This window comes from Myodes glareolus, chromosome 3 (genome assembly GCF_982192425.1).
Source record: "Myodes glareolus chromosome 3, mMyoGla1.1, whole genome shotgun sequence".
NCBI lineage: Eukaryota > Metazoa > Chordata > Mammalia > Rodentia > Cricetidae > Myodes > Myodes glareolus.
In genome coordinates this window covers 5,335,770-5,348,224 of record NC_142028.1, presented here as the reverse complement: position 1 = coordinate 5,348,224, position 12,455 = coordinate 5,335,770, and positions in this window count along the sequence as shown.

The window sequence follows — 12,455 nt, the reverse complement described above, 5'->3', positions numbered from 1 at the left end:
TCTTCTGTAAATATGGGGCATCCAATCTTCAGCCTACAGGCCCATAGTATCCAGCAGACTTTTCCATGAAGCAGGAAGTATGAAGATCTGTTCTGCCTTGTATTGGCAAAAGCCATCAGTTGCTTTCTCCTGTGTCCTGCAGAATGTCTTTCAGATTCTTTTATGAAGCAGGAACCCTAAAGGATCATCTCACCTTCAGGCAAGTTCAGCCTGTGTGTCCAGTTCATCAAGCAGTCCAGGCAAGAGCAGTTTTTTGCCCATTGGCTAACCAGCTCCATAAGGAGCCTCTTCGATGCCCATCTTCCTCTTGACAACGACTCCATGGCTTCTCCTCGACTCCACCTCCTTTTTTGCAGCATCCAGTTTAGTTTTCCCTGGATACCTAAGTTCTGCCCTGCTATAGGTCCCAAGCAGTTTCTTTATTCATTAATGGTAACCACAGCATACAGAGAAAAATCCCACATCAATACCTAACTGAAATATATCTCTCAATATATAGAAAACCTAACATGACTACAAGCTTGGCTATTATAGATGATTATCTATTAGCATATTTCCTAATTAAACATTATATTTTTAAATGAGCTGCATAAACACAATACCTTAATCAAGAGCAGAAATAAACACTATAACAAAATTGACCATAAATTTGTATCAATAAACCAAGATCCATACCAGTGCAAAGTATCCATATCTATAGCATGTTCCTCTTTAAATATAAGCAAACATTTATAGACAATATTTGGGAATATGGGCATAGTTCTCCAGACTACTTCCTGCTGATTGGGGGTGCTGTTAATTAGATCTTTCATGGTATATCCTATGTGCTAGGTTCATCTCAGTCAGCAGTTGAGTGAAGTATATTTTGAGGGATGTTCAAGGCAACCTTTCAGAGGGTCTTGGTCCATCAAACTACATTAGTCTGGAATTAATCTACAGGTTTTCACTCTCTGTGGAAACAAAAGAAGAACTTCTGTTCCAAAGCAACATATCTTTAGACTCAGATTCTAAAATCAAGAAACCTTTAAAATATATATGTTGGTTTAGCTTAGCATCCCCAAAATCAAATGTCTCTCTGCAGTCAAAAAAATTCAAAGAAAACACAATAGTATACATAATCCAGACTTTCTGTGTATACTAGATCTTTACATGGCTTTTCTTACTCTATTACTTTTTAATATTTATTTACTCCTTTAATCTATGACTATCTGTACTCTGTCTCTTTAAAGACTTTACCTTTTTTCCCCCTAAAAACCATTTACTTCTTTTTATAACTGTCTATATTCTTTTTCTTCTCTCTCCCAAGCCTATGTACATTTATCTAACACTGTGACCCATTTAGAGGTCTTTTCCACCTGAATTTGTCTTTATTGTATATCTGTAATTATTTTCTGACCAGAGTGCTTCTTAAAATGCTAAGCCCTTCTTATGAAATTAAGAGGCGCCATTGCTAGGGGAAATATGGCACTGCCTGCTTGGCCCACCAGTCAGACATGGCAGAGGAGGTCCATTCACTGCCTCTGAGCCACACACACAGCCCCAGTTACAAGTCTGCAGTGGGTCTATGTTGAGCCATTAAACAAATAGTAACACACTGCTTACAAACCCCATTTAAATGCTCTGCCTCCTGAGAGAGCAAGAGGTAGCACTGGCAGCATGGCCCAGAAAGCCGGCATTTCAAAGCAGTGTGGCTTTTTTTATGCTACCACTGAGTCAGGAAAACCTCTCTTAAAGGAGCCATGCCTCTGCTTGCTTCCAGCAAACAGAGCCCACACAAGAAAAATGCCATTATCAAACCATGCTTAACTCTGTTCTTTTGTGTCTAGGATTCCTTTTTGTGAAGTTTGGATCCATGTTGGGTGCCAGTTTGTTGTAAGGAGGCTACTTGTTGGTTCCCAGCTGCTCAGCTATGAAATAATCACACAGAGACTATTTTAATTAAATCATTGCTTGGCTCATTAGCTCTAGCTTCTTATTGGCTAACTCTTACATCTTAATTTAACCCATTTCTAATAATCTGTGTATCGCCACATGGCTGTGGCTTACCAGGTAAAGTTCTGTTGACTCCTGTGGGGCTACATGTCTTTTCTCTGACTCTGCCTCCTTTCTCCCAGCATTCAGTTTAGTTTTCCCTGCCTACCTAAGTTCTGCCCTATCAACAGGCCAAGGCAGTTTCTCTATTCACTAATGGTATTCACAACATACAGAGGGGAATCCCACATCAGGGAGGGGTACAGTATGAGTACAGTGCCCATGGAGACCAGAAGAGGGCACCAATCCCCTGGAGCTGGAGTTGCAGGTGGCTGCAGACTCCCTGTAGTGGATGCTGGGAACAGGGATGTGTCTTCAGCAAAAACAGCACTTGCTCATAACCACTGAGCATCTTTCTGCCTCTTTATCAGTAACCTCATGGTGTCTCCATGAAGACACATGTTCCCAGTCAAGCTAGCACACATGAGACCTGGAACAGCTGGCACCTTACTTTGTATGTGGTAGCCTGTGTTGGCTGTAGTTCTATGACCAGTCAGGGCCATTTTGAGCACTTCTCATGCACTTCTGCCCAGTTCTCTCTATGTTTCCATAAACGAGTGGATATACTTGTCCCTGCTTCACAAGTATAAACTGAGTCCCAGAGAAAGTGGGTACCCAACCCCCACTGCATATCCGGGAACCAACAGAATGAGAAGCTCCCCCACCAAGGCCAGGCTTAATGTTATGAACCAGCAAAGAGCTGGTCTCAGTGACCTTCAGAATGATGGGGGCCAAATTCTTGACTTTACCTGAATCTGAAGGTACAAGAACAGTCATGGAAACTGTAGATCTACCCCTTCTGAGGAAGCAAAGGAAGAAGGAGTGAGATTTCCTTCCTCTAGGCCCTCGAGCCACATATGGGGAATTGTTTCCACTGCAGCAGCTTGCCCCAGGATATGATCTGCCAAGAACCCAATTGTTTCACGTTTCCCTAAAGCTGATTGAAAGTCTAGAGCTGTCAAACTGTGTGTGTGTGTGTGTGTGTGTGTGTGTGTGTGTGTGTGTGTGTGTGTGTGAGCAGCAGGGAGGGGGCGACCAGGAAGTCTTTGTAAAGAGAAATCATAAAAGTGATTCAAAATGCCATGTGGGCACATGTCACTAAGTCATGGCCACAGGACACATTGCTACAAAACAGAGCCATGGGTTTCCAGGCTGGCCGACTACTTTCCATGAGGGAAAAATTATATTGATACTTACCTATTACATAGATGACAGCAAAGATCTGTTTAGCCTAGATAGGGCCCCACAGATACACCAAGAAACGACCCCACCCAAATTTGGTGAACTAGTGAGTTTATTGAAGTTGATTACAGGGTTGTGGGTGACTCCAAAGACAGCTGCACCAAACAGCCCCCCAACTTAGCCTAAGGGATGACTCTCGAAAGCTGAGTCAATTTGTAGGCAGCTCTCCTAAAGGGCCTCCTCTCCTGGTAATTATTTGCCACCTTTGTCACTGGGTGGGAGCGGGCAGAGGAGCCTCCTAAACCCTGTTCTTTTCTTGTGTGTCAAATTTGGGAAGATGAGGTTAATTCTGGTGGTTGAGAGTTCCTGGTGAAGAAGTAGGTGCTTTGTATCCCCAGCCTTCTCTTCCACCACTGCGTTCTGGGTGTGTGGAACATGGTTCATGATCCATTCACAGATTGCCAGAGTCTAGTGGCCACCTATGAGGAGCTGATATCCCTAACATCCCTGGGCTTGAGTGTCTGTGAGTCATGCACAGCCTTTTCACATAGTAACTTCTGCAAATGCTCCCCCTGCCCCACACCTAGGAAGAAGGGTGGGCAAGTCAAGTGCTGTTTTTCAAATATACACGTAAGAAGGGTAAGAGTGCATGTTGAGTTTCTTGCACATGGAGCAAGTCGAGGCTGCTGGGAAATGGACTGTGGAGTGGCATCTAGTGACATCCCATTGCCTTCAACACCTTGTCCCAGCCTGGTGGAACAACACAAAATCAACATATAAGCAAAGAGTTGTGTATTTCCACTTTCCTGGAGAGAAGGAAGAATGCCAGGGGACAGGGAGGCACCATGATGACACAGCACACTGGTCAGGCTATCATCTGTCTATCTATCATCTGTCTATCTATCGATCATCTATCTATCTATCTATCTATCTATCTATCTATCTATCTATCTATCTATCTATCTATCTATCTATCTATCTATCTACCTACCTACCCATCCATCCATCCATCCATCCATCCATCCATCCATCCATCCATCTATCTATCTATCTATCTATCTATCTATCTATCAATCATCTATATATCTATCTTTACCTATCTATCATCTATCATTTGTCTTTCTAGTATCTATTATCTCTATCCATTTATTTATCATCTATCTCTCAATAAATCAGTCAATCATCTATTTATCTGGAACAGAAGGCTGTAGGGTCAGTCTATGTTTAGACAACATTGCATTACTTTTATGGATGTCTTAGTGTTCTGTTGCTATGCATAGACATCATGAACACAGCAACTCTTATAAAGGAAAACATTTAATTGGGACTAGCTTACAGGTTCAGAGATTTAGTCCATTATTGTCATGGTGAGAAGTGTGGTGGTGCAGTCAGACATGGTGTTGTAGAAGAAGCCAAGAGTTCCACTTCTGGGTTGGTGGACAGCAGGCACATGTCAGCTAAAACATGGCTTACCCTGTACATCCAGGGGAGCTATGAATCGGCACAAATGGCTGACACTGGATCTCTGTGACCCCAAAATCAAACAGTGATGTGATCTGTTATAGAGTTTTTTTTTGGCAGAGCGTCACTCGTGGGATCCTGGATAAACATGACCTTGAGGTCAGAGCCGGTTTCCGCCACCTGTAATATCTTGTAATATTTTCCTCAGAAATATAGGCTCTAGAAGCAGCAGGAGTGTTAATTTGGGTATTCCATTGCTGCAATAGGTCACGGCCCCATAAATTCACTGCAATATTGGCTACATATGGCCTTAGTTTTCCTATTTGTCCATCTGGACCTATACAATTGACCCATCTCGTGCTTTGTCTTACTCAAGATAGGGTTCCAATTCCTAAGAACTGAATATCTACCTCCTGAAGAGGCCAATGCGGATGCCAAGACTCTGGTGTAATGATACTTACATCAGCACCTGTGTCCAGTAAGCCAGTAATAAATTTGCCATTTACACACACTCTTAGCTGTGGTCTTTGTTCATTTACAGAAGTCTGCCAGAATATTCGTTTACTTTGTCCTCTTAGATTTCTTGATTCATTCACCACATTTAACTCATCCTTCAGACCGTTATTGCTTTTAACAGCAGGCATGGGGCATTCTAATTTCCCTGAAGAGGCATGTTCTCTGCAGTGACCGGAAATGACTGGACCACATTCGCCATGGGGGCCTGCGAGAGGTGCCTCATTGTGTTTCCCGATGGCAATGAGTTGCCTTGTTTATCTCTTGTCGACCTATACTCATTCGTCCAATGCCTGCCCTTTCCACATCTCCTGTATAAACCTGAAGACTGAGTCCCCCTATTCCTGTTATTCCTAGAAGAGGCATTATTCCTGGAATTCCATTGTCTGCAGTCCCTTTTCATGTGTCCCATTTTGCCACAATGAAAGCATTTTGTAATCTGATGTCTCATTTTACCTTTAGAAATTGCTTCTTGTACACATGTTTCATTGCCATAATCAAATGTATCAACATTCATTGTGTGTAATACCCATTCATCCAAAGACGCTGATCTGATCTTTAAAGGCCCCAGGATCCTTTTGCATTCTACATTGGCATTCTCATAAGCCAAAGACTCAATTACTATATTTCTTGCTTCTGGATCAGGTATCCCTATTTGTACAGCCTTAGTTAGTCTTTGTAAGAAGTCACTAAAGGGTTTTCTCTGACCCTGTTTGACCCTGATATATGATTCTACTCTCTGACCTGACCCTGTTTGACCCTGATATACGATTCTACTCTCTGACCTGAGTCTTAAACCCTGTCCCAGGCCCTTAGAGCTGCTGTGGCACATATGGATAAAATGTTTTCATCATAAAGAGCTTGTTCCTGAGGATCAGAGTAAAGTCCTTCCCCTAGAATTTGATCTAGAGAAACCTCAATTCCTTTCGCTGATTCTTGTTGTTGTAAAAGTCTGGCCTCTTCTTTGAATAGGCATTTGAAATGCCATAAAGGTCCGTTCTCCAGGACAGCTGACGTTAATTGATTCCAATCTTGAGGGATGGCCCTGCTGCTCAGAGCCCAGGATTTTAACATCTCTCTAACAAAGGATGAATGTAGTCCATAATTCACAATTGCTTGTTTAAATTCTTTCAGATCACTCATACGTATAGGCTCCCATGTATGTTCTTTAATGACCTTAGGGTTTTTGGAATCAGTTATTTTTTCTGATGTTATTACTGGAAAGGCAGGTATAACTGTGTAAACTGAGAGTTTTCGGAGGTAAATGATGCCTTTCTACCTTTTGCTCCTGTTCATCAGAGTCTATGATTTCCTCAATCTTATTAAATCTGCTCACCATTGTCTTCTGTAAGTCCTGAATCTCCTGTCCAGTATTATGCTCCAAAGCCTTCATTAACGATTCTAAGGCATGGAGCTTGTCCGTCAGAGACACCATTTCCTCCTTGGACACAATCGCCTTCATTGATAATTCTAAGGCATGGAGCTTGTCCGTTAGAGATACCATATCCTCCTTGGACATAATCCTCATGGCATGTACTGTGCCTTCTTGTATGGAAATCCTGTCAATTAATCTATCATACCCTTTTGATAAAGTCTGATTTTCACATTCAATGGTTTTAATCCTCTCAGCTAATGTTTCAGCACTTACAGTCATGGACTGGAGGTTACGAGTCATTTTGGTTGTCCCCTCCTCCAGAGCAGTGAAGCTCCCTTCTAAAGAAGCAATATCAGACCGTACCTTCTTGATATTTTGGTCAGTCGACCGAGTCATATCAGACAAAGATCTAGTCTCCTCCTTGAGAACTCCAAACTCTAATCTAGTCTCCTCCTTGAAAACTCCAAACTCTGATTTAGTCTCCTCCTTGAAAACTCCAAACTCTTTTTTGAGGAGGTTGGTGTCAGTCTGAATTGCCCTTAAGGTTTTAATCTCTGCCCTCAGCATTGTGGATTCAATCTGTAAGGACTGTATCATCCTTATAAAATAGCCAAACACCAGAAAAGCAGCAGATTCCAGAAATAACCAAGTAAGAGGAATATCAGAGACATCCTTCAGAATATCCTCCATAGCACAATTAAAAAGCCATTGAACTTTTGGATAGTAATATTTTCTGACATTTTCAATCAAAAGAAATCGTACTTGTATGTATGTATGTATGTATGTATGTATTTTCAACTGAAAAGAAAAATCTTACCTGTAATGACTGTCACCTGCCAGTAGGTGGCGGGGGCGCACCTGAATCCATGTGGCAATGGAGTCAATCCAGGAAGTAAACTCTAGAATATATATACTCAAATCCAGAGGTTAAATTCACAGATCGTGTGCTCTGGCGCAGGTCGAACGCTGGACTCAGTCGGGCGGCGGGGAAGACAGTGCCCAATAGGGGTAGCAGAAGCCAAAAAGTCCCCTCCCCAACCTGCCCGAGGTTGGGGTCAGTCGGGAGTCAGTATCGGTGTGTGGCTCTGGTTGTTTGGCCCACGCCACGAGGGGGGAAAACCCACATGTTGGGCACCAGATAATGGCGAATCAATCCCACACCAGTTAGGCTTTAAAGGGGTATTTATTTTTTGGGGGTAAAACTTACATACACACAAACCGTCAGGAAAGGAGCCTAGTCGCTGGAGCAGGAGCCGGAACCAAGCGCTGGAACCAAGAGAGCCCGAGCCGAGACTTGCGGCTCTTTTTAAAAGAGATATATACCACGCCTAGTGGGCTGATATTTCAGCGGAAGGCGCTCCCGCAGCATTGTGGGCTCGTACTTCAGCGACTATTGGCTGAAGGAGCGGAAGGTACTCACGCAGCACATTATTGTCATGGTGAGAAGTGTGGTGGTGCAGTCAGACATGGTGTTGTAGAAGAAGCCAAGAGTTCCACTTCTGGGTTGGTGGGCAGCAGGCACATGTCAGCTAAAACATGGCTTACCCTGTATATCCAGGGGAGCTATGAATCGGCACAAATGGCTGACACTGGATCTCTGTGACCCCAAAAGCAAACAGTGATGTGATCTGTTATAGAGCTTTTTTTGGCAGAGCGTCATTCGTGGGATCCTGGATAAACATGGCCTTGAGGTCAGAGGTTTGAGCTGCAGTCAACAGCCAGCCCACGGTGTGTGTACCTGTGTTTGCCTGTGTGTGGACTGTGCGTGCTTGCCAGCAGCTGCCTGTGGGTGGCCCGTGTGTGCCTGCCCATGTATGGCCCATGTGTGCCTGCCCATGTGTGACCCATTTGTGCCCATGTGTGGCCCATGTGTACCTGCCTGTGGCCATGTGTGTGGCCTGTGTGTGCCTGTGAGTGGCCTGTGTGTGCCTGCCCATGTGTGGCCCATGTGTGCATGCCCGTGTGTGGCCCGTGTGTGCCTGCCGGTGTGTGGCCCATGTGAGCCTGTCTTTGTGTGGCCCGTGTGTGTCTGTCTGCCCATGTGTGGCCCGTGTGTGCCTGCCAGGAGCTGCCCGTGTGTGGGGAGTAAAGCCTGTTCTATCTGCCCTTTCTCCTGGAAATCTCTTTAGCCTCCCAGCCTCTCATGAACCTTCTGCTGGCATTACAGTATGACCCTCACACAATCTACCTATTGCAGTTTGGCTGATTTGTAATGTTCTTATTGAATTTGTTGGTCTGTAGCTATCTTTCTGGTGCTGGGGTCTGAGTTCAGAGTCTCAAACTTGCTAAACAAATACTGTACTTTTAATCCCTTAATTGTTGAGTATGGAAGGGTTTTTGAAGTTTCTTTGAATTTTATAAAAAGAAATACAAGTATTTGGTTTATCTAGTCTTAAAATTTTATTATAAGAAATAAGCCCAGCTGGGTGATGGTGGGTGCATGCCTTTAATCCCAGCACTCTGGAAGCAGAGGCAGGTGGATCTCTGAGTTTGAGGCCAATCTGGTCTACAGAGCCAGTTCCAGGACAGCTAGGGCTTCACAGAGAACAAGCAAACAAACAAGGAAAGAAAAAAAGCCCTAACTTTTTATTATAGAAAATTTTAGTGTTTTCTTTTTCTGATATTTGTCTGTGTGCTTACGTGCACATGAGTGCAGTTCCCTCAAAGTCCAAAAGAGGGTATTAGATCTTTGGATCTGAAGTTGCAGGCAGTTGTGAGCCATGTGACGTGGGTGCTGGGAACATGCTCTTAACTGCTGAGCCAGCTTCCCTAATATAGTAATTTCTTTCTTTCCTTCCTTCCTTCCTTCCTTCCTTCCTTCCTTCCTTCCTCCCTTCCTTCCTTCCTTCCTTCCTCCTTTCTTCCTCCCTCCCTTTCTCCATCCTCCTCCTCCTCCTCCTCCTCCTCCTCTTCTTCTTCTTCTTCTTCTTCCTCTTCCTCTTCCTCCTTCTCCTCCTTCTCCTCCTCCTCCTCTTTTTTCTTTCTTTTTGAGACATGATTTCTCTGTGTAGCCCTGGCTGTTCTGAAACTTGCTCTGCAGACCAAACTGGCCTTAAGCTCAGATCCTGCCTGTTTCTGTTTCCTGAGTGCTAGGATTATGTATACCACTTTTCTGCTGATATATGTAACCCATCAAGCATGGGGAGAAATCTCAACTTGTGGCTGTGGCATGAAGGGACCTCTCCCATAGACAGCAGGGTCATTAATGCTGGGGCCCACATTTCACCTGGTCATTGGAACACATGTTCAGGCTTGAGGGCTGATGTTACCACTTACAGGCCCCCCACCCCTATCAGAATCAAGTGCCACAAATTCAAAGATAGCAGAACTCAAATGCCAGAGGAAGCTTACAGTTGTGTCATTTCAGGGAGCATCATGAAATGTGGCAGAGTGGTCATTCTGGGAAGACTGATCCTTCTCAAGTCACCTCTGTTCCTGTTGATTTCCAGGTGCTGCTGGGTGGGAAGATGGGAAATCTGAGGTGAGAGCCTTGCATGGGCTCTGAACATAAGCTGCTGTGACTGGAGGTGATTTTCCTCACACAAGGCGACTGAAGCATGTTCATGAGTGCATGTGAGTGTATGCGAATGTGTGTGCCCATGTGAGTGCATGTGTGCATGTGAGTGTGTGTGCATGGGCATGTGTGTGCATGTGAGTGTGCATGTGCGTGTGAGTGTGTGAGTGCATGTGAGTACATTGTGCATGTGAATGTGCATGTGCATGTGAGTGTGTGAGTGCATGTGAGTACATTGTGCATATGAGTGTGTGTGCATGTGAGAGAATGCAAATGTGTGTGCATGTGAGTGTGTGTGCTTGAGTGTGCATGTGAGTGTGTGAGTGCATGCAAGTGTGTGTGCATGTGAGTGTTTGAGTACGTGCAAATGTATGTGCATGTGAGTGTGCATGTGAGTGTGTGTGCATGAGCATGTGTGTGTGTGTGTGTGTGGTTTGCTGCTCTTGCTTTACTGACATCAGCAACATCCTTGATGTCTTAGTTAAGTGCTGTGGGATAATCCTCTTGTTCACTGTAAAGATTTGTCACTCATATTAGTTTAACAAAATGCTGATTGGCCAGAAGCCAGGCAGGAAGTATAAGCAGGGCAACCAGACTAGGAGAATTCTGGGAAGAGGAAAGGCAGAGGTGTAATCACCAGCCAGATGCAGAGGAAGCAAGACGAGAATGCCTCACTGAGAAAAGGTACCAAGCCACATGGCTAAACATAAACAAGAATTATAAGTTAAGTTGTAAGAGCTAGTTAGTAATAAGCCTGAGCAACAGGCCAAACAGTTTAGAATTAATATAAACCTCTATGAGTTTCTTTGGGACTGAACATCTGTGGGACCAGGCGGGTTAAGTGTTACGGTTTGGAAGGGAAATGTCCCCTATGGTCTCATGTGTTTGCAGGTTTGGTTCCCAGACTAGTAGTGCTGAATCAGGAGGTTCTAGAACCTTTGAGAGGGGGCAGGGTCTAGCAGGAGAAAGTAAGTCTCCATGGGGTAGATCTTGGTAGATGCCCTGAAATAAGAGTATGTTCTAGGAAGGAAAATCAACCTTGCTAAGAGAAATGGCGAGGCTGAGGTTGGAGGATGAGGAGGAAGGAAAGCACCCGGGAAACTCAGATAGTGGCAGCAGGAAGAGCATGTGGAAGGCAGGGCTGGTGAATGAGGGCAGAGTGGGGGAAAAGCAGGGCTCTGATTAGAAGCTGGACAAAGAACAAGGCAGACTGTGCGGGTCCTTTGTACCACACTGAGAGGGAGCTAACCTTTTCAGAGTGTTCTTGAGATCTGAGGATAATGCCTGCTGTTTCCAGATATTACAGTCACACATTCCCTGCACACAAGAGTGGGAGATTAACTTTATCCCCAGTGACCTGCTCCTATTCACTATGTAAAGGAGAACGTGAATCTTCTAAAGGTACACTTATTACTGGCCTTTTCCACAAAGCTGAATTGGTGCTCCCTCTGTCATCAGGGGTTTCTACCTGACCTGAGGTCCTGAGAAGAGAGTGCTTCTCACGTGGGTGAGTGTGAGGAGAGAGTGCTTCTCACGTGGGTGAGTGTGAACAGAGAGTACTTCTCCTGTGAGTGTGAGGAGAGAGAGTTTCTCCTGTGAGTGTGAGGAGAGAGTACTTCTCCTGTGAGTGTGAGGAGAGAGTGCTTCTCCTGTGAGTGTGAGGAGAGAGAGTTTCTCCTGTGAGTGTGAGGAGAGAGTGCTTCTCCTGTGAGTGTGAGGAGAGAGAGTTTCTCCTGTGAGTGTGAGGAGAGAGTGCTTCTCCTGTGAGTGTGAGGAGAGAGTGCTTCTCCTGTGAGTGTGAGGAGAGAGTGCTTCTCCTGTGAGTGTGAGGAGAGAGTGCTTCTCCTGTGAGTGTGAGGACAGAGAGCTTCTCTTGTGGGTGTGAGGAGAGAGTGCTTCTCCTGTGATTGTGAGGAGAGAGAGAGAGTTTCTTCTGTGGGTGTGAGGAGAGAGTGCTTCTCAAAGAGGTGATTTTTAAGTGCTTGAACCTGCAACCCCCCTTTTTAAAAGTTGCTGTTGAGTTGGGGTGGGCTGTTTTGAACTTTGAAAGAGTAGAGAATTCAGTAAGAAGGGTAAGGCAACTCTGGAGTGATTTTCAACCCCTTCCTAGGAGGTTAAGACAGTTTGTCTTGATTACCTCATCCTGAAGGTGATCCTTTCGTGATTCTCTGCTTTAAAATGTAAAGAAATGAGACTCTCTCTCTCTCTCTCTCTCTCTCTCTCTCTCTCTCTCTCTCTCTCACACACACACACACACACACACACACACACACACACACACGATGTCCTGTGGCCCAGGCTGACTTCAAGCTTGTGAACCTCCTGCCTCATCCTCTCTAGTCCTGGATTAGTGGCTTGAATCAGTATCTACATCTTTTT